At 43.8% G+C, this 18913-nt stretch overlaps 1 protein-coding gene and 1 pseudogene across 5 annotated transcripts in view; one reads left to right on the plus strand and one right to left on the minus strand.

Moving 5' to 3' along the window:
• Positions 1 to 18913, plus strand: part of PRKCB (protein kinase C beta) — a 348138-nt gene that overhangs the window by 206174 nt on the left and 123051 nt on the right. The gene's annotated exons all lie outside the window — the stretch shown is intronic.
• LOC139440433 (zinc finger and SCAN domain-containing protein 4-like) lies at positions 8151 to 9868 on the minus strand (annotated as a pseudogene).

Raw genomic sequence — 18913 nt, forward strand, 5'->3', positions numbered from 1 at the left:
AGACAGACAGTAAAGTAGGTAACTAACTAGGACATACAGTAGATGGCATGGTGAGTGTGAAGCAGAAAGTAAAGCAGAAAAGGAGGATAGGAATTACGGGGGAGGAAGCAGGAACAAACTTAGATATGGTAGCAAGGGAAGAGTCGCTGAGATGGGGACATTTGTGTAAAACCTCTTGCAGGAGATGAAGGAGGGAGCCAGACTGCTGCCTGGTAGAAGAGCATTTCAGGCAGAGGAGCAGCCAGTGCAAAGGCCCTGTGGCAGGAGCATGCTCAACATGCTTGAGGAAGCAGTAAGGAGGTTTGGGCATCTGTGTGGAGTGAGACAGGGGGAGGGGAGTGATAGAGGAGGTCAGAGGTGATGCAGAGGTGGCTGCTGAGGCATTTGTCATGTCTCAAATCGTTTTAATATAGTACCTCTAAGATATAAATGTACAACTGCATTTCTTGTTTCTCAACTATAGGTAGCATCTCCTGACTTTCTGTTTTGTAAGAGGTACTAGGTGTTGTACCAGGCACTTTTCCATGCATTATATCATTTAATTTGTCTGAGATAGATGCTGATATTGCCCCAGCCTATACAGGAAGGAAACTGAAGCTCAGAAAGGTGAAGTGACTTGGATAAGGTCACACAGCTAGCAAATGCCAGAGCTGGGATTTGACCCTTTGTCTACCTTCATATAGAGAGAGAGATCTTGGTGCCCACATTATACTGAAAGAGTACTGTAATCCTTCAAGGATACTGGGGGAAACTGTGGCTTTTGAACAACAGAATGTAAAACCTTGGCCAAGGAGTGGTGTGGGTGCATCAATCAAAGCAAACGGGAACTATTCTGAGAGAGGGGGAAGGTTCTTTTCTGTAGGCACTCTGACCACATGCTGACAGCTCATTCCTGTGCTGATGCAGTCGGACACTCTTAGCACAAGACTTGCATGCAATTAGTCCAAATCATTCTAGCTCAGTGTCTTGGAAATACTTGGAATTTTCTCTCTGTCTGGCCTTTTCTATGATGTAACCCTAGCTTTATTTAGTTGGCCACCCATCCTGGAATAGCGTGGTCTCCATCTATGTACGTCACTCTGGTCTAATTGGTCTTGTTTTCCTGGAGGACACAGGCTATTGTGTGGGCTTGCCATGCAGATACCCTCCTCCCCCTAGAATACCTCCCACCTCGAAACAGGGTGACAGAGCTGGAGTCCTGTTAAGTATGCAGTGCAAATGAGACGCAAATGAGGGCCTGCATTGTCATTGGCCTGGAGGTCAGAGCTCTGGGGGCTTTTGTCCTCTTCATGAGGAGGCTGCTAACCCTGATAATTCCTTTAAGAATCATTTCTCTCCACCAAAGAACTCTTAATGAGAGCAGAATCTGACTGCTCCTGCATCCTCTTCAGGTACCTGGTGATTGGAGGCTGAAGAGAGAGCTAGCTTTCCATGGGCTGTCACATGCCACTGAGTTATCATCAGCTGCCTGCTGGGCCCTGAGAAGTGCTGGGAAGGAAGGGAGGTGGCGGGTTCCTGCCCACTATTGTCTGTTCCTTCTCCTATGGAGACAGCCACCGATGGCTGGATTGGGGCTCCAGGGGTCTCTGCAGCCCTCCCTGGGTGCCTGCTTCAGCTCAGAGAATGGATCTCTGCAGTAAGAGCTGACAGCCTGTCTCTACCTCCTCCCTCCAAGAGGAGGATCAATGATCCTTTGATTTTATTTCTTCCAGTCTAACCTACTGTCTTCACCTGTAGCTTGAAAAATCCCAGTTCAAGTGGCCTTTTGAATTGAGAAAAGAAAAGTGACCCAAACGACAGGAAATTACAGAATGGTTAGTGGAGAACTACACGGGGACATATTTCCAGGGAGCAGTGGATGCAGAGGACACTCACCTGGCATTTTCTGCTTATCTGTCCTTGTTTTGTGGGATGTGCACAGTACAACTCCCTTGAAAAACCATTACGGTCTCCCTCTAAATATTAGCATAAAATGCATACAAACAAGGACCTCCAAGTGTTAGGCAGTGTTGAACTCTTTCACTATATTAATACATTTTATCTCCATGTGCAGATGGAAAACTGAGGCTCAGGGAGCTTAACTAATTTGCCTGAGGTCATTTGGCTAGTAAGTAGCAGAATTGAAGTTTGATCCCAAGTTGTTTGAGTCCTTAGCCATTGTGGCAAATTGAGGATTTAGGGGTTGAAATGGCAATTTAACTGAGGATGAGCATGCTTCTGCTCAGCCTTGCAGCAGAAGCACAGCTCCCTTCCTCCCCCGAGTGTGGTCCTCCTTGGGCCAGGCTGTGATTTCCCCAGCATCCTCGAGAAGGCTTCCTGGCCTCAGGCTGACTTGGGCTTATCACTGTCTCCATCTGTCATTAGTTCCAGAGACAGCTCCTGGGGCTTGTAGGCTGGCTACAGGGTCCCCTAGACGGGGATGATGGATAAGCAGATCCTGGGCTTGGAATGTCTCCAGACTTCTTCGCAGGGGCACTGCCCCCTGGATCTCTAGGGAGGGGGTTGTTGACTGGGGCTTGAGGTCTGAAAGTTAACATGAAAGGCCTGTGTCCCTGAGCTTGCCATCTGTGTGTCATGAGACCATGCATGGCACATTTGTAAGGACTAGACTCAGTTCTCAACCACAAGAACCTTCAATGTGTCTCTCCCCATGTGTTTATAGCAGAAAAAATGGAGGTGGTGGTTGTAATGGTGTTAATGGTCAGTGTTCAACAAATGTTTGTTAAAAGCAAAAATCTACACAAGAAAACGGAACCTTGTCAACAAGTGTCATTCAGCTGTGTTTTGGATTGTGCCACCCCTGCCCTTCCCCAGGAGGGACAGTTTGGGGAAGGGAAAGGGACACACATGCTTTGTGGTCTCATTAGATCTGCATGACAACCCTGTGAATTAATACCTATTCAATACCCACTATCATTCTGATTTTACAGAGAGGAAAATGCAACTCAGAGAGGTAAATTTATTTGCTTCAAGTCCCACAGCTACTGAGTGGCGGGGCTTGAATTAAATCTCGATATAACTGATCCTAAACCTAGGCCCTTAATGCACAATGTTCCTGGGGAATACAAACATAGTCCTCTTCAGACTCCATTCAATCCTTCTTTCATTCATTCTTGCCATTGTTCTTTGAGTGTCTCCTGTAGGGTAGGCCATTTGCCAGACACTGTGAGGCTCTATGAAAGAGTATGACCCTTCTACACATGGACGGTTCCACAGCCCACTAGGAGAGGGAGAGGAGGAGAGAACTCACTGTAAAAGGGGCGTGGGTGAAGTGATAACCCAGTGTGAAGGGAAGTGCTGGGGGAGGTGCCCGAAGGTCACAAATGAATTCTAACCCATGGGGCCATGACAAGCTTCACAGAATCAGAGGCAAGAAGTTAGTTCTGGATGCTGGAGGAAAACTCACCCCCCTGCTAGGACTCAGCTAGGTACTTTGTCTGTTTTATACTTTGAAAGATGAATAGAAGCTTTCATGGGCTTTTGCCCTCTGTAATCCATTCTTCACACTCAGCCAGAGGGAGGAATCATTGTAAAATGCAAATTGGACCATGTCATTCCCCTGATTAAACTACTGGCAGGCTTGAGCTTAAAGGCTTCTCAGAGCTTTCAGTAGAAATCAGAACCCTCATTCCTTCTCTGAGATCCTGTAGGATCAGGTCCTCTCCCAGACTCTCTCTCCAGCCTCATCTCTCTTTGTCCTCTTACCATGATGTCTTCGTCTCTGCTTTCTCAGATGACTTGTCTTCCTTCTTGCATTTGCTCTTCCTTCAGCCCTCATTGTTTTCCTTGAATTCTACATGTCCATCTTTAGCTGTCCACTTCAGTGTCACCTTCTCAGAAGGGCCACCCCTGAACCTTACCCAGAGAAACCTTTCCCTGTCTCTCTCTATCCCTTTCCCCTGTCTAATACTCTCTTTGTGTGTGACATGTATTTGTCATATTGTTTGTTTATTTGCTTCTTACGTGTTTCTCTATACTGGGTGAAGGGTGAGAACCTACCTTATTTTTCATACCATTATATGCTAGTGCCTAGTATGTAAGTGACACATGCAGGTATGTGACAAATATTTGCTGAATGAATGGTTAAGTAGCTGGAAAAGTGGGTTCAATAGGTGGACTGTCAGGCTGAAGGAACCACAAGAGGGAAGGCCCAAGGGCATGAAGGGACAGTGGTTTTCTGGTGTATTGAGACTACAGAGTGTAGCTGTGAAGACTGATCAAGGCCAGGGCACAGAAGATCTTGCTCATGTATTCTAGGGATTTGGGACACTATTCAGAGGTAGGTGAAATACTGGGAGCGGTCATAATTTGATCTAGACAGCACTGGTGTCAATGAAAAGGAAGGATGTCAGTAGGGTGGATGAGAGAATGCACATGTGAATTAAGGAAGTGACAACCAAAATGGACAGATGAGAATAAATTGATGTGAAGAATCAGGGAGAAGATGGAGGAGTCAGGGATTAAGCGAGATTTGTGGCTCAGGAAGATGTATGGATAGTGGGTATGATGAACAATCATGGTTAGAAGTCAAAGCAGCTTGGAGGGTTTTATGTAGGGCTGAGTCTGAGATGTTTTGGGGTTATATGGGCAACTTATGTCCAGCAGGTGGATGGAGATCCAGCTCTGGTAACAGAGTTAAGACCGTAGGTTCAGGCATTGGCAGCCTAAGAGTGGAAGCTGGAGCTATTGGACGTGTTGAGTACAAGAGAGTGGAGAGGTGGAAGAGTAGCATGGTTGGGACCCCAAGAAATGGAGCCTCTTTGGGGTTAGTAGAGACAGAGAAGCCGGTAGAGAACTAAAAAATGGTGTATATAGAGGAGGAAGGGGAACCAGAGCAGCTGAGGGTCACAGGAACCAAAGAAAGAGAGAGTTCAAGAAAGTAGGTATGGCCAGCCATTGGATGCTACCAACTGATAATGGTAGAGAGAACAGGCTAAGAATTGAGACAGTCATTGGGTTTGATCATGTAACTTAGGGATTTGGACTGTGCTTGATCAATGGCAAGGTGAGAGGAAGACCCAAGATGCTGGGTGTTAAGGAGGTTCAGAAGTGGAAAGGGAAGTATAGACAATGCTTAAGAGAATGTGGGTTATGAAAGGAAGTGGCCAGGGGAGGCAGCTTGAGAAAAAAACATTCATGAGAGGAAGTGGAGCAGGTCTACAGTGTGGATGGAAGAAATCGTGGTGAGGGGAGGGCTCATGATGCATGGGAAAAGGGACAGGCAGTAAATAGAAGGGGTTGTAGGCCTTGTGGTCACATAGGTGTTGAAATCCTGGCTTTGCCATATATGAGCTGTGGGACTCTGGGCAAGTGAGCCAACCCCTGTGAGTCTCAGTTTCCTCACCTGGCTAATGGAGAGAACACACACCTCACAGGGTCATAGCAAGGCTGAAGGCGGAAATAAGTGTCAAGGCCTAGTGCCCAGTGAGTTTTGATTTTGAGTTATTGAACTCTTACCAAGCTCCTTCATACATACCATTTAGAAAAGACCACTGTGACACACACTAACCATTAGTGCAAGTTAAGTCCCTGCTCTAAGCTCTGAACTTCCATACTTCCAGCACATATCACATTTATCATGGTTCCTTGTGTAGTAGATACTGTGTTGAGCCACCCAGGTGCCCCTTTCAGGCCTGCTCCAAGCCAGTCACTCACAGCTTAGTCCTTCTTCTCTAGGATTGCCCTGAAGAAGTGCATTGTCCAAGGTTATGCACCCTTCCAGGGGCAGCCCACACCCAGGGATTGATTGGTTACTAGTAGGGGCTGGGAACAAAAGCCCAGCCCCTGTATCATTTGGAGACAAGTCTGAAGGGCTGTCCCAAACACAGAACTCTCTAATAGATTGGGTGAGGCTTTTGTTGGAACCACTTTGCTGTTTAATGCCTCTGTTTTATCCTGTTTCCTTCATTCCTCATAGGGCTCATTCCCAAGGGTTTTCTCCAAGAGCCCTCTGCACACACTTCAGAGAACCCAATTTAAGACACCTTGTTTAAAGTCTGTATATTTTCCCTGTGTGATGAGCTTTTTGAAGTCACTGGCTATACCTCGCTTGTTTATTGTCATATCACCAGGTTTAGGCACATAATAAATGCTCATTAATTATTTGTTGAATCAGTGAACAAACATGTTACTGAGACATACACACATCAGTGCCCTGACATACACAAATTTACAGTGTTGTGAATTATAGGACGGGTTGTCCAAAAGTACCTTTCTGTGGGCCTGCAAGTCTGCCGAGCCCACCCAGTATGAAGCCATCCATTCCTAGCAGTGGCTGTGTGTCTTCCATGAGCAATTTCCAGGTCACAGTCAGTAAACAGCAGTCACGATTTGTAAAATGTTCACATAAGAACATTTGGGCTGCATTCTACAGCATTTTAGTACGGAGGGCTTATTCCTTGGGGCCTTTAATTTTCTAATTCTCATTATTGGGAGAATAAAATGTATCACTTGTATTCTAAAATTGATTTTTATTTCCCAAAAAGAGCCCATGAAAATAAATAACTTCCTGGGAGGGAAAAAAGAAAAGAACTCTCTGTATTGGACAATTTGCTAAAAAAGAAAAGAAAGAAATGCTGGAAGGGCAGATCAATCTAAACATTTAGATTGTATTTCTCTCTCTCTCTCTTTCTCTTTCTCCCTCTTCTTTTTCTTTTTGACTTGAGCTTACTGGACTGTGAAAACACCTATGCTGCTGATTAAGGCTGGCTTGGGACAACTTCACGGGACAGGTGACTGGAGTGTCTTCTGGATCATTGTCCCACAATAGGCACCTGTGCCACAATTAGTGAGAAAATGCATTGCTAGTATCTCATTAGCAATCGTATCAGTCAGCTTTTGCTGCACAACGAAGTACTCCAAATGTAGTGGGGGTAAAACAACAAAATTTCTTTCTGTTTTGTGGGTCTGCTGGAAAGTTTTCTGACCTGGGTTGGCTTCCCTGGGGCTGAATGGGCTGGGATGGCCTCAGTCTCATGTCTGGTGCAGGTGTAAACTGAGTGACAGGAATGACCTGGCCATACATTTCCCAGTGTCCAACAGGAGAACCCAGCTTGTTCATGTGGTTGTGTGTATGGAAGTCTCAAGAGCAGTACTATGTATCTGAGACACTTTGGTGAACAAAACAGAAATTCCCTTTCTTATGGTTCCCTTTTTAAAAATTGTTGTTCAAGTACAGTTGTCTCCATTTCCCCACCACCACTTCCCCTCCACACCAGCCATCCCCACTTTGCACCCTTGATCCTACGCCCCTTGATTTTGTCCATGTGTCTATCCATGTGTCCTTTATAGATGTTCCTGAAAACACTTCCCCATTTCCCCCTCATTATCCCCTCCCACCTCCCCTCTGGTTATGGTGAGTTTGTTCTTAATTTCAATGTCTCTGGTTATATTCTGCTTGCTTGTTTGTTTTGTTGATGAGATTCAACTTATAGGTGAGATCATATGGTATTTGTCTTTTACCACCTGGCTTATTTCACTTAGCATAATGCTCTCCAGTTCCATCCATGTTGTCACAAAGGGTAGGAGCTCCTTCCTTCTCTCTGCTGCATAGTATTCCATCGTGTAAATGTACCATAGTGTTTTGATCTATTCATTTACTGATGGGCACTTAGGTTGCTTCTAGCACTTGGCTATTGTAAATTGTGCTGCTATGAACATTGGGGTGCATACAGAGAGCCCAGAGACATATGAAAAGATGCTCAGCATCACTAGCATCAGAAAGACACAAATTAAAACCACAATGAGATACCACTTCACACCAGTCAGAATGGCCATCATAACCAAATCAACAAACAAGTGCTGGCGAGGATGTGGAGAAAAGGGAACCCTAGTGCACTGTTGGTGGGAATGCAGACTGGTGCAGCCACTGTGGAAAACAGTATGGAATTTCCGCAGAAAACTTAAAATGAATCTGCCTTTTGACTGGGCAATTCCGCTGCTGGGACTATACCCTAAGAACCCTGAAAGACCAATCAAAAAAACCTGTGCACCCCAATGTTCATAGAAACACAATTTACAATAGCCAAATTCCTTGTCTTTCTTAAACTTACATTTTAGTGGGGGAGACAATGAATGGAAAATACAACCAGATTATAAAGTAGGTTCTAAATAGACAAGTACTATGGAAATATACATATTTTCAGACATATTTATATGCATTTCATCAGGGCTGCAGCTTCTGGTGTGGAGGAAACACATCTGAAGGCAGTCCTCAGGTGTGTCCTCAGGTGGCGGTAGCATATCTGGCACACAGAACACACGTAGCGTTTCTCTCCCATGTGGATTCTCTCATGAGCCAAAATGTCGGTTCCATGGTCAAAGAACTTGGCACATGTGCTGCGCCCGAAAAAGGCTTCTCTCCTGCATGAATTTGCTGACGTCTGGAAGCAGCCTCTGTCACATGTGGCACAAATAAACTTCCTCTCATTATTATGTCTTCTCTGATGGACTTTTAACTGAGAGAAATACCTAAAGATCTTGGGACACTTCTCACACTGGTATGACTTTTGGGCTCTGTGGAATCTTTCTTTTTGTCTCTCACATGTGGAGTTTCTCCTCATAGGAACAGGCTCAGGGGTGGCCTGGTCTGGTCTGGAAGGAAGTGCTGGTCTCACCTCCATGAGGACATCTTGAGAAGAGGGTCCTTTCAGAGACCCTTCCTGGGACCTAGAGGTGCATAGACTTGCTCTTCTTCTCTGGCTGAGCAGATTCTCCAAAGGAACACCTTCCTCTTCTGGCCCAGAGAGTTTTCTCCCTGGATAATGAGTAGGGGAGGGATTTGATTGCCTTAACTAGTAATACTGTCATTTACTTGAGTAGTTTTCAAAGATGTATTGCCACCATTTTCTTCATTTCCTTGTCCTGTTTGCAGAGAAGTGTCTTGGGGAGTCCAGGAGGATGATGTCCCCACATTTGCCTCTGTTGGGGGTGGTATTGACAACTGTTTTGTTAGGTCAACATTTCTCTTAAGGGCATATTCTCAGAAAAGAGGGCTTTCTGTCCCTGCACATGGATGTGGACCCACCCTGGGGGCTTCATGCAATCATCACTCAGGTCTTCTATGAATGTCTCCAGGTTTCTGCCATTTGATTCCCAGTTCTCTTTCAACGTGGACCTGTCACCACAGTGCCTATTGATCATAAACTGTTCCAGGACCACTCGAAAAATCATTTCACCCTTGCTGTGCTTTTCTGACTGCAGCCATGAGTGAAATGACTTGTAGAGTCTTTGCAATTCCTGCCTTGCACCTGAGGTATTGCTGACTTGAAATAAGTGGAGCTGAGTGTTCTGGGACCCAGAGACCCCCCTCTGCTTTTTGGAGAGTAGGTTTTTGGTTGTGTTTAATATCCCTGTTTTCTAGAAATGAGGTTCTGGGGTCTAAGTCCATTCTTAGCAATATTTCTCAGAGACTCAACTTCTGAATTCAACTCTTGAGCTCCTGTGTTGTTAGTGCTGGATGCTTAAAAGACTGTGAGCTCCTCAAGAAGATTGAACTTTAAACTGGGTAATCCTGGACCACAGGTTGAGCTGCTGTGTGAGTGGTTGCCTGCACTGGGTGCATCTTCACAAGCACTTTTTAGGACTCTGTTTGTATCACATTGGCTACTGTGCCAGTGGCTCAAGCACCACATGGCCAAGCACACATTCAGAGAGTACAGAAATAGACTTTCATTCTTTCAGTGGCATTTTACTTTCTCATCCATAAAGAGGAGTAGGTAGGTAGTCTGATTTTATAGCTAATAAGCTGAGATCAGAGAGGTTGAGCAACTGGCTTGAAGTCACACAGCAAGCCAAGAACCACTGTGTAACACACCCATTGTGGGTGAATGAGCTCACTGTGTGCTGCCATGTTCTTTCTTTCCTCCATCATTCCCTTTGCCACTCTGGCATCCAGAACAGCTCCCTGTGGGGACTGTCAGCATGGTTGGACCCTCACTCATCCGTGGAATTATGCTTGTCTTTTATCCATAAGGACTCATCCGTGCCAAGGGACAACTGCAGTTAGGCTTTGGGGGAGTCAAAAGTTGTACATGGATTTTCGACTACTCAGGATGTCAATGCCTCTATTCCCCCATTGTCCAAGGGTCAAAGGTAGTTTGTGATCTGTTCATGTGGTGATATAATAGGCAGTTAAAAAGAAGAGTTAGATCCAAATGAACTGACATGGAGAAATAGAGTGTACCGTTAGGCAGGAAAAGCACTTTGCCGACCCACATGTGTGGTTAATTCCAATTATGTAGAATAACTCTCCCAATCCATGTGTTTCCAGGTGATTATCTCAGCAAGGGGAAAGGTTGAAAACACCAGGTTGCAAATAATTAATGCCCCAAGTGCTGCCTGTCTCCTCAGCCCCTTCTCCAGGACCCCCTAGTTGTAATGCAGCAATGAAAGATTGATGTCTTGTCCAGTGGGAGCCTTCAGATCCACTCCAGGGCTTCCGCTGTGCCCATTCCAATTGACGACACTGCATGTGAAGTATTTTGACTATCAGCCCTGCGGTGGAGGCTAGGATTAGAGTCCTTGTAGATGCAACAGCCTTTGGTAATCCAAATACTGCCTCCCATTGCTCATCCATTTGCACCCCATGGCCTTAAACAGTTTTACCATTTTTTAAACATCTAAGTCTAAAGTTCAGTATTTCCCCATCATGCTTTTTTACCCTCTGATGAATAATATGTGCCAAATATACCTTTTGAGATGGAAGGATGCTATTTTGGGGAGAAATATGTTGATCATTCCCTAAAGGAACCCCAGACATCTGAAGGTGGCTTTTGCTCATTACAGGAGAACAAGTGATGGGTTTAAGACAGACCGTTGCCACAGGACATATGACTGTAGTCATAGATTGAATAAGAGGCACCTTCAGAGGGGAAAAGCCTGACCCACATGGGTCTTCAGAAGCTGTGTGATGTCACACTCAAGGGTGCCGTTTTTAGAGCCAGAGAATCCAAATTCATATCCTTGCTTTGCTGTTACCAGCCATGTGACCTTGGACAAGTCACTTAACCTCCTCAGCTGCCAGTTTCCACACCAATAAAATGGGGGAAAACAGTCATATTTACAATCATAGACTTTTGTGAGGAATACATGAGATAATAACATGTAACTCTAAAACTTAGAACAGTGCGTGGCTCATGGTAAGAGCTCCTTTGCCCCTAGCTATTATTATTTAATCTTTATTTCCATTATATTTTGGAATAAATCACTTTTGGCTTCCTAGAGAAGAACAAAAAGAACACGGACTTAAATTCAGTAGGAAGTGGTGAGTCACTGAGGATTTTTTGAGAGTAGGACTGACATGATAAGATCTGTACTGTAAGAAGATTAATTTGTCTGCAGCTCACAGGCAGACCTGGAAGGAGGAGAGGGTGAAGGTAGTGGGATCCATCAGAGACTGACGCAATGGTCCCAGCTGCTCTGTGCAATGCGGCAGCTTCTAGCTACACATGGCTATTCAAACCCAAACTAATGAAAATTAATAAAATTAATAACAATTTTTCAGACACAATGGCCACCTTTCAAATACTCTGTAGCCACATGTGGCTAGTGGCTTCTGTATGGACAGTAAGCATTTTCATTAGCCAGGAAGTTCTACTGAGCAGCCCTGGTTGAGAGCAGTGGTTCTTATACCTGAGTGTGCATCAGAATAACCTAGAAGGTATGTTAAACACAGATTGCTGGCTCCATCCCCAGAATTTCTTTTTCAGGAGGTCTAGGGTGAGGTCTGAGAATGAGCATTTCTGACAAGTTCCCAGGAGGTGCTGATGCTTCCGATCTGGACCCCCTTTGAGAACCACCTCTCTGGAACGGCACTACTCAGTTCAGGTGTGAGGGGGAGGGAAGTTGTTGAAAAACATATACGGGGTCTGTACAGAAAGTGTCCACCCATTTAATATGAAAATTAGAGACATTTGTTGAAGAAGATACAAGATACAAGAAACACTCTACATAGGACAGTGATGCTTCAGTCCCCTTCAAAGTTGGCACTGTGGGACCTCACATAGTTCTCCCAATTGCCATCAGCTTCCCTGTCTTATTTTCCTGAATCTCATTGACAGTCTGAAGTCTATTCCCTTTCAAAGGTGATTTTAGTTTTGGGAAAAGCAAAAAGTCACAGGGTGTCAAATCTGGGCTGTAGGCAGGCTGAGTCACCTGGGTGATTTGATGTTTCGCCAAAAAACTCTGCATGAGACGTGATGCATGAGTAGGCACATTGTTGTGTTGAAACTGCCCATCACCAGTTGCCCATCTCTTCGGCCTTCTGAATCATTTGAGTAGTTTCCACAGAGGAATGTTCAAGCATAATGCAGAATTTGATGCAGATTCATTGCTCTACTTGCTCAGTCATTTTGAATGCAATGGTCATACAGTACACATGATCACTCAATGGTTTTGCCCCCACTCACTAGTACAGTGAAGTTGTCATTGTTCACACACATGCATTCCAGTCCACCCTCCTTGGCTGCCAGGTTACATTGATGTTGTGGAAACCGTTCTGGTTATACTAACAATGGTTGGACTTTTTCCAGACACACCTTGTATGACTTATTTATATGCCCCAGCTTAAGCCCATTAGGGAGTTGCTCTCAGTCTCTCTCTGGGACTGGCAAGCAGGGGACACCCCTGGGAGTCTATTTCATGAGGGGATATGCACAGGAGCTGTGGCTTTTCTGGCTGAGGAAGGAGAAAGGTGGAGCTAATTCCATCTGCAGAACAGTGGGACAAATCAGGTAGTGAAGGAGGGGTAGCCTATGCTCTTCACTGCTGCCTATGCTCTTGCTGCTGTCCTGGAGACAGAATCTTTCAGAACTGACAAGCCAAGTATTTGCTGCCTCTGTCCCTTGGTCATTCCTTGACAGCTTTCCCCTGAGGCATGAATGACACATGGCTAGCTATACCAGTGGGGGAAGGGGGCAAGGCATCAGGGTATAAGTGACAGAATTCAATGGTGTGCAAATAGGGACAAATCATCACTTAAAACCTTGAACATATTACCAGCCTCAAGTGTGCCTCCAGCTAGTGGTTTGAAGTGCAGGAAGGAACATAATGGAGATTATTCTAAGTGAGCTGGGTACAGCATCCCTGATGGGCCGGGTCCCTAGAATGTTCACCTGAGATGAGCTTGGACTTTTGGGCGGAGGCATAGGGTGGAGCTGTGATAGGCCAGTCATAAAACTCAGCACCCCAGCTAAGCATCCCATTCATTCAAAGATGGTCATCAGTGTCTGAGTGCAGTTAGGACATTTCCCAGAACACAACAGCCATATTCTGCACCAGCTGGCAAATAGCTGTGACCCTCCTAAGATGGCTGTCTCCACTGTCCCTGCTGCTTTCCTAGGATCTTCTCTGGACCTTTCCACAGCCCAGCAACTGAGTTAACAACTATGCATATCAAGGAGCCTCCAGGACTGTGTTTCAATGCTGAGGATGCCATCAGTGCTGGTTAGCTGGTACCTGGGTATTGCCATTTGGAAATATATTGAATATAGTGTGTGTGTGTGTGTGTGTGTATAAAGTGGTGAAGAGTGGGGGAATATGGAGAGTATCCAGTAGGTGCTACAATTGCCTTGACATATGAATAATTTGATAAAATTATAATTTAAAAAGTGGGAAGAATGACAGTTTCCTTTAGGCTTAATAAAACTCATGGCTTTAATCATTTATCTGTCCATCCACCCATCCACCCATCCATCCATACATTCATTCAGCCATCTACTCACCCAGCTACCTATACTCCTTCTCTCCCTCCCTCTGTCCCTCTCTCTCCCTCTTTTCCTTCTGTCTATCCATTTTGGATAAATGGGTCTAGCACAGAACCTCTCCCTGTTCTCATGCTTCCATGCCATTGAGACTGTTAGACAGTACATAAGGAGGAATATTCCTCTGCTGGGACTCCTTCTAACAGATGTTTTCTTCCTTCATTGCCCCTGAATGACAGTAGAAGAAACAGAAAGCTTATCTTCAAATGACAGCCCTTTCCTCTGACTGCCTGGAGGACGTCCTCTGACTGCCTAGGTGATGTGGCATGAGAAAGTGGCTGTCAGGTTTATAAAAATCCATAGCATTCCATGATTTAGTGATGTGGTCAAAGCAGGGAGCCCATTGAAGAAATGAGAAAATATGTACTGCTTCTCTAGAGAAGGGAGGTAAGCTGCCTTGCTCAGGGCTGGGGAGACTTTTGTCCCAAGCCTCTGGAAATTAAACCTATCACTTACAGAGCAGATTGGGGGTATTCTGGCCCTGCTGCTTGGGCTGTGTGGAGCGCCGACCAACAGCTTTGATTGAATGTCCAAATTAAGCTGCCAAGTAGCAATTCTGCAGCTCTAGGGCCCCATGTTAGTATTTATGTCTCATCTTTAAAAATAATCACATCGTGAAGCAGCGCCCAAAGCCTCAGCAGCCACTGCAGCTGAGGATTTGAACACCACCCACTTAGTGCCTCTGCTGCATTCATTCAGCACAAGGTATGGATGGGGGACACAGCCACACTGTCATGGTTCCTGTTCTGAGGATGTGGGTGAAGAAGCCATAAGCCTCATCTTTCTTGTTTTCACCCAACTTGAGGCATGAGAGGGTCTCCAAACAAGAATAAAGCCAGCATGCTCAGTGCCTTACTCACAAACTGTCTATCGTAGGCATAAGGAGAGACCCCCTAGGGCCAGCCCTGGGAAACAGATATTCATGGGCAAGTTTGTTTGTTTCCCAAGTTGGTCTGAAGAGCTCTTTTTCTTTCTGCATCAAGCCCTGAATACTGTGCCTTGTGGCCTCCTAGGTAGATGGAAACCCAGCAGGCACATTGCCCACACTGTAGAGTAGTACCACGTGTTAGGAGACTTGACTTGTGAGATGTCAAAGGGAGATTAACTTAGATCATCCCAGTGGAGATAAGCAGTCTCTGGACTTCTGGGGCTGAGGTTGTACAGAGTCACAGTAAGTGTTTGCAGGACCCCAAGTGACCAGGGAAACCTGTGGAGAATAGATAATGCTAAGCTGGGTTTAGTGGATTATAGAAAAACCAACTTTCCAGGTTCATGGCTCCAAGGAGAGCCCAGTTACAGACACTAAATCTGCATGATGTTTGCTGTGACTCACAGACTCAGAACTTGGGAATCAGGTGACTGAATCTTGGGGGCATGCATGTTGTATCCAATTCAGGTTTGTTTGGAATAATGTGCACAAGATCCCAATAACCAATGGATCCTTTCTCTCAGATTTAGAGGAACATTTATTTTCTAATTAAAAAAGTAATTCATGCTCAACTGAGCCTATACATTTAACTTCTTCTAAATTTCCATGTATGACTAGGAGTTAAAAATGGGCAAAATTTATCAGGGCTGCAAACTGGAAAGAGAATGTCAGTCACCTGCCAGGACCATTGAGGACTTTCTTTAGAATACAGATCACACAATACTAGCTAATTTTGTCTCCATTTTTCCAATGTCTAAACATCTGAATACTTTTCTTTATGTAATTACATTGGTTGGTGCTTCCTAGTGATGTTAAATTATAGTGATAATGGTGGCATTCTTTTCTTTTTCTTTTTTAAATCTTTACCCAAGGATATGTTGATTGATTCTAGAGAGAGAGGAAGGGGGAGAGAGATGTAAAAGAGAAACATTGATCTGATTGGTTGCCTCCTGTACACGCCCAGACTGGGGATAGAACCCACAACATTTTGGTATACGGGGATGACAATCCAACCAACTGAGCCACCCAGCCAGGGTGATAGTGGCATTCTTAATTTGATTGTGGTCTTGATGGAACTAGGAATGCCTCTAGTTTTACCAGTAAGCATGATGAAGGCCTTTGATATATTTATTAATCCATGAAAAGCCTCCATCTATTCCTATTTTTCTTTTTTTTTAATTATTTTATTGTTGTTCAATTACAGTTGTCTGCGTTTACCCCCCCTCCCCGCCAGCCATCCCTCCCTCCCTTCCCTGCTTCCACCCCCCCTTAGTTTTGTCCATGTGTCCTTTTACTAGTTCCTGAAAACCCTTCCCCCGCCCCCCACTTTTCCCTCCCACCTCCCCTCTGGTTACTGTCTATGGTATTTGTCCCTCACCCCTGGCTTATTTCACTTAGCATAATGCTTTCCAGTTCCATCCATGCTGTTGCAAAGGGTAGGAACTCCTTTCTCTCTGCTGCATAGTATTCCTTTTTTTAATTTCTTTTTTTAAATTTTAATTTTGTATTGTTATTCAATTACAGTTATATGCCTTTTCTCCCCATCCCTCCACCCCACCCCAGCTGAACCCCTCTCCCTCCCCCACCTCCACCCTCCCCCTTGATTTTGTCCATGTGTCCTTTATAGTAGTTCCTGTAATCCCCTCTCCTCACTGTCCCCTCCCCACTCCCCCCTGGCCATTGTTAGATTGTTCTTAACTTCAATGTCTCTGGTTGTATTTTGTTTCCTTTTTTTCTTCTATTTATTATGTTCCAGTTAAAGGTGAGATCATACGGTATTTGTCCCTCACCGTCTGGCTTATTTCACTTAACATAATGCTCTCCAATTCCATCCATGCTGTTGCAAAGGGTAGGAACTCCTTCTTTCTCTTTGCTGCATAGTATTCCATTGTGTAAATGTACCTTAGTTTTTTGATACATTCATTTACTGATGGGCACTTAGGTTGCTTCTAGCACTTGGCTATTGTAAATTGTGCTGCTATGACCTAAGAGTTAAAAGAATGATTATTCAATTTTGTCACTGGCCTTTTTGCCATTTTTTGAGATAATTATATGGCTTTTCTCACTAGTTTTAGAGTGAATAATATTAATAAATTTCCTAAAACTGAGAAGGGTTTTGTTTAGAGAGGATGTGATCAGACCTATCAGACATCAGTACAAGCAGTTTGGTAAAGCGCTGTATGTAATGTTCTAAAGCTCAGTAAAGATTATTTAGGTAGAAGTTAAGATCATGGGAGCAGAGCCCTTTGGAAAATGTGAAAATTAAAAACAATCCATGGTTCAAAGAGGAAGTCTCAAGGAAATTAGATATTATTTTGAACCAATGAAAGAAAATGGAAATACAAGGTCTGTCCAGGAAGAGTCCAGCCACTGTTAATATAATGAGAACAGTTTGAGTGACATCAATGTAACCTGGCAGCCAAGGCGAGTGGACTGGAATGCACATGGGTAAACAATGACAATTTCACTGTACTAGTCAGTGGAGGCAGTAGTTGCTGTTGAGTGAACATATATACTGTGTGGCCATCTCATTCAAAATGACTGAGCGAGTAGAGCAACAAATCTGCATCAAATTCTGCGTTAAGCTTGAACATGCCTCTGCAGAAACTGTTTAGGGTGATTCAGAAGATCCCAGCATGGGCAACTGGTGATTAGAAGTTTCCTCATGACAACACACCCATTCATGCATCACGTCTTATGCAGTTCTTTGGCAAAACATCAAATCACCCAGGTGACTCAGCCCCACTACAGCCCCGATTTGACACTCTGCCAATTTCTGGCTTTTCCCAAAAGTAAAATCACTTTTGAAAGGGAAGAGATTTCAGACTGTTGATGAGAGTCAAGAAAATACGATGGGACAACTGATTAAGATTGGGAGAACTATATGAGATTCCAAGGTGCCAACTTTGAAGGGGACTGATGCATCACTGTCCTATGTACAATGTTTCTTGTACCTTGTATCTTCTTCAATAAATGTCTCTATTTTTCGTATTACATGGCTGGATACCTTCTGGACAGGCCTCATACAGCACATCAAAATTTGTGGAATCCAGATAAAGAAGTGCTTGAAATGAAGTTGATATTGTGTAATTCTACTAAACATTTAAAGAAGAAATAACACCGCCCTGGCCAGGTTGCTCAGTTGGTGAGGTTGTCCCATAACCAAAATGTTGTGGGTTCAATTTCTGGTCCAGGCATGTGCAGGAGGCAACCAATTGGTGTTTCTTTTCTCACAGTGCTATTTCTCTCTCTGGAAGCAATGAAGAAATGTCCTCTGGTTAGGATAAAAAAATAAATAAAAAATAAAAAAAGAAGAAATAACACTGATGCTTCAAACAACAAACAGGAAGGAACACTTTCTAAACTTATTTGATGAGGCTAGCATTACTCTCATACCAAAGCCAGACAAAAACTACAGAAGAGAACTATAGATAAATGTCCCTCATGAAAGCAAATGTAAAAATCTGCACCAAAATATTAGCAAATCAAATCCAGAAATATGTAGAAAGAATAATATACTGCACACAAATGAGTTTTATCCTGGGAATGCAAAGCTGGTTCAGTAATAAAAAGTCAATCAGTATAATCAGCATATTAATAATTTAAAGAAAGTGAAACCTCAGGAACATACGAATTGACGCAGAAAAGGTATTTGACAAAATTTAATATCTATTTATGATGAATGTTCTCAGCACACTAAAAACAAAAGAGAACTTCCTTAATCTGATAAAGGACATCTACAAAAAAAAACCCAAAACAAAAAAACAAACAAATAACAACCCCCCCCCCCCCCCCCCCACAACATACTTAGTAATGAAAGACTGCATACTTTCCCTTTAAGCTTTGGAGCAAGACAAGATGTCTACCCTCAACACTCTATTCAACATCATACAGGAATCTAGTGAGTGTAATAAGACAACAAAAAGAAATAAAAGATTGGAAATACAAATGAGATAAGAAAATAATCCTCTCCCTATACACAGGAAACATGATTGTCTATGTAGAAAATTCACAGGAATGTACCAAAAGAACCATACTCCTAATAATAAGTGACTTTAGCTAGACTGCAGGATATAAGTCAATATACAACAATCAATTTTATTTCTATATATTAACAATTAGAGACCAAAATTTTAAAAGTGACCATTTACATTAAGTCCAAAAAATGTAAAATATTTAGATGTAAATCTAACAAAATATGTCTAGCATTTGTATGCTGAAAAAT

The sequence above is a fragment of the Desmodus rotundus genome, chromosome 1, assembly GCF_022682495.2.
Source record: "Desmodus rotundus isolate HL8 chromosome 1, HLdesRot8A.1, whole genome shotgun sequence".
Classification (NCBI taxonomy): domain Eukaryota; kingdom Metazoa; phylum Chordata; class Mammalia; order Chiroptera; family Phyllostomidae; genus Desmodus; species Desmodus rotundus.